Source organism: Lactuca virosa, chromosome 4, assembly GCF_052849685.1.
Source record: "Lactuca virosa cultivar CGN04683 chromosome 4, Lactuca_virosa_CGN04683_v6, whole genome shotgun sequence".
Classification (NCBI taxonomy): Eukaryota; Viridiplantae; Streptophyta; class Magnoliopsida; order Asterales; family Asteraceae; genus Lactuca; species Lactuca virosa.
In genome coordinates this window covers 146,308,057-146,311,650 of record NC_136429.1, presented here as the reverse complement: position 1 = coordinate 146,311,650, position 3,594 = coordinate 146,308,057, and the positions used below count along the sequence as shown (strand labels likewise).

Sequence of the window (3,594 nt, the reverse complement as noted above, 5' to 3'; positions counted from 1 at the left end):
AGACCATAACTAACTGTCATTTTGTAGCACAAATGTTGTTATCTGTTGCTGTTGGTGATTAAGTACTATTTGAGTTTGAGACTTGATACATGATGTTTAATGTTTGATTATGTAAAAGATCTCATAAGATTTTATATTTGCAAAAAAAAATGTTACAAATATTATAGACGGTAAATTTTTTTATTTATTTTATTATTATTATTATTTTTTTATATATTAATGAATGAAGGGGAAAAATGTAAAAAAATGTAACTACTATAATTGGGTAAATTTGTCAAAGTATAATATCTTCATAAGAAAAAAAAACAGAAAGTACATAGCCCATATTGGTGAAAAGAGTAAAGTACATTGTTATTTCCCTCAGTCTAGGCTCTACAATGTTTGAACATTTAAAAACAGGGAAGATAAAAAAAAGAAAAGATGGTGTATGCAACAGCCACCGCATGTGCACTTGAAATGGTATGTAAATCTTCTTTTAATCTTCTTCTTTTTTTTTTTCTTTTTTTTTTTTCAATATCTCCCATGCTTTTAACTTTTATGAGACTGGTAAATGGTCAAAATCTAGAATATTACACAATCAATCCATAGCAAATTTGGTCCAAGGGCAATTTGCTCATATTTAAAAAACTAACAGCTGAAATATTGGATTTAAACCATCAAAGAATTGCTGGTGCTAAGTTTTTGAATCTTGGACTCAAAGTTCAAATTTCACTATACCATAAGGACCATTTATGTAAATTACTCTACTAAATATAATATTTAATAATCTATTTTTAATAAGTTGTATGTGACTGTTGGGTAATATTCACTCCGACTAAGTAATAAAGTTGGTATGTGTTGAACTTCATAAATGAGTGTATAATTTGAATAAGAGTAAATTGCAAAATTGGTCCATGTGTTATCCCAAAAATTGCAGTTTGAGCCCTTTTTTCATTTGCATAGTCGGTCCAAATTTGAAACTTCCATGTAGATTCGGTGATGTGGTATCCAAAAAAGCGCAGTTTGAGTCTTTTTCTTTTAGACAACAGTTAATTCGAAGGACCAAATCTGCATGAAAGTTTCAATTTTGGACCGGCAATGCGAATGAAAAAATATGGACGCAAATTGCACTTTTTGGGATACCACAGAGACGAATTTTGCAATTTACTTTTTGAATAAAGTTAGATAATGTAGAGATATTTTATAGGTCCACTCGACCTCTCTAATCCATGACGACTTACCATGCATGGACGACGACCCATCCCGCCGTGGTCAACCCTCGAACCACACAGTCTTCGGTCTTTGGTATGGACATGGCAATCCTGGCCGGAGACGCTTTATTCCCGCTAGGGTTCCGCCACATCGTATCCCACACCCCCACCCACCTCATTCCCAGTGGCGGATGAAGGCTATGACAAGTGGGGTGTATGGCCCCACTTGGAAGTGGGTACACCCTATATATTTTAAAAAATAACCCTAATAAATCAATATTTTGCTGAAAAAGTCCATATATGGCACCCACTTTGCTAAACAAATCCAAAAAAAAATCCTTAAAAAATCAGAATTTTATTTATCTATTATTTATTTTAATTATTTATATATAATGGACCCCTGTTAAGATTGGTTCTGGATCCGCCACTGCTCGTTCTCCAAACCCAACTCCTCGACGTCATCACCGAAATTGCACGTGGCATGGCCGCCGGTCAATTCGTTGACCTTGAGGGCCCACCAAACACCATAGAATTCATCCACGAAAAGAAAAGAAATACGGTGAGATGGGCGAGTGCTCGGCGGTTTGTGGTGGTTTACTGGCGGGGGGTGATGATGATGAGATCCAACGGTTGAGAAGGTACGGGCGAGCGGTGGGGATTTTGTATCAAGTGGTGGATGATGTTTTGGAGGCTAAGGTGAAAGGGGTGGATAAGATCGCGAAGAGTTATGTGATGGTTTATGGTGTTGATACAGCGGTGGAAGTGGCGGAGGAGTTGAGGCGGAGGCTAAGAGGGAATTGGAGGGTTTTGAGAAGTATGGTGACATGGTTTTACCGTTATATAGTTTTGTAGATTATACGGTTGATAGGGTTTAGTTTTGCTGATAAGGTTTGATTCTGTAAAATTATGTAATGTATGTCATGTTTTAAATATAATGACTTTAATTCTCTTATATATTTTAGTTTTGTTTGGAAAAGGAAATAAAAAAGTATTTCAATCAAAACGAGTGTGTTGTTAGAATTTAGAAATATACATAAAAAATATAAATTCGGGTTACATTGTGATCTTTTTATTTTACTTAATGATAATATATGCATAAAAGCACTCGTCATCCTAGTTAGTATACAAATAGAACTAGATTATGACCCGCGTAAAATGTGGGGGAACGTATAAAAAAAATACATATACAAGTATAAAATACCGGAACAATAAAAGAAAAAAGATAATGTTACGAAAACACACTTTGCGTTATTGGTAACAATGAAATATCTAACAAAGTACAATGAATGTTTGAATATCTATAATTGTTGATGGACCTCTTTGTAAACTACATTTTTTGTTTTATTAGTTGAGCGGTCTTCCTCCTCACATATGAGTACATCAAGCCTTTATAACTTATGATGCGAGAAATAGCGACTTATAATTGACCATTAGTGAAGATGAGTCTACGCAAGTATAATCCAACATTTGATAATGACTGTTCTTGATTTTTGTTAATGGTCATAGCAAAACAAACAACTATGGGGATTGCCTCTGTTGAAAATAGAAGGGGATTATTTTATCACACAGAGTTAACTTCATGCAAGATATATAAGTAATCTCGTTGAAGAATCACCACTACGAATAAGCCTTAAACTAAAAACAATACATTGATTCTATAACATCATTCTTTAATTTGTTCTCGTATAAGTATGAAGCAACTAAGGAAGAAGCTCAAAGCATTGACTTATATGTTAAAATAATCAAGAAGCAATACCGGCATTTCAAACCACCTATCATTTTTACTATGAACTGAATGCAAAAATAGCAACATACTTTGAAAATTTTATATAGGTAAAATTTTAAATTGAATATTTGTTAAAGTATAATTCCTTAATAGGAAAATAGCGAAATTATAATGATGTAAAATTAAAATACGTTGTTATTTCTTACATTGCAATCAAGTTCTAACTTTCTCAATCAAGAAAGTATTAATGTAGCAAGTTAAAAAGTTTACCATTCATAATGTGATTAATAAATATATCCTAGGAAGATATTTCAATGTACTTGGTAGGTATATTAATAAGAAAAAAAAATTGCATTTTGCTTTATAACAGGAAGACATATTAGCAATATAATTTTTTTTACTAAAAGCATACTAAATAACAAAGTAGTACTGAAGGCGTTAATGAGAAATATATAAGGCGAACATATTGTTTTGGATCTGTCCTTAAAAAGTAAAACCGGAAACTTGTTTAAAGGAACAAAGAACTTATCATATTCTAAAATATACTCGAACAAATCATATATATCTATTACAAAATTGCACTTTCTAAAGTATAATATTGTCACAGGAAGAAATGAAAGTAGAATAATATATAAATAAATATATGAAAGTAAGTTGTTATTTCTTGCATTTAAAAAA

General features: G+C 32.2%; 1 pseudogene; it reads left to right on the top strand.

Annotated features, from left to right (window-relative positions):
* The first annotated feature begins 420 nt into the window (after positions 1 to 420).
* LOC145105178 (heterodimeric geranylgeranyl pyrophosphate synthase small subunit, chloroplastic pseudogene) lies at positions 421 to 2,093 on the top strand (annotated as a pseudogene).
* The last annotated feature ends 1,501 nt before the right edge of the window (positions 2,094 to 3,594 follow it).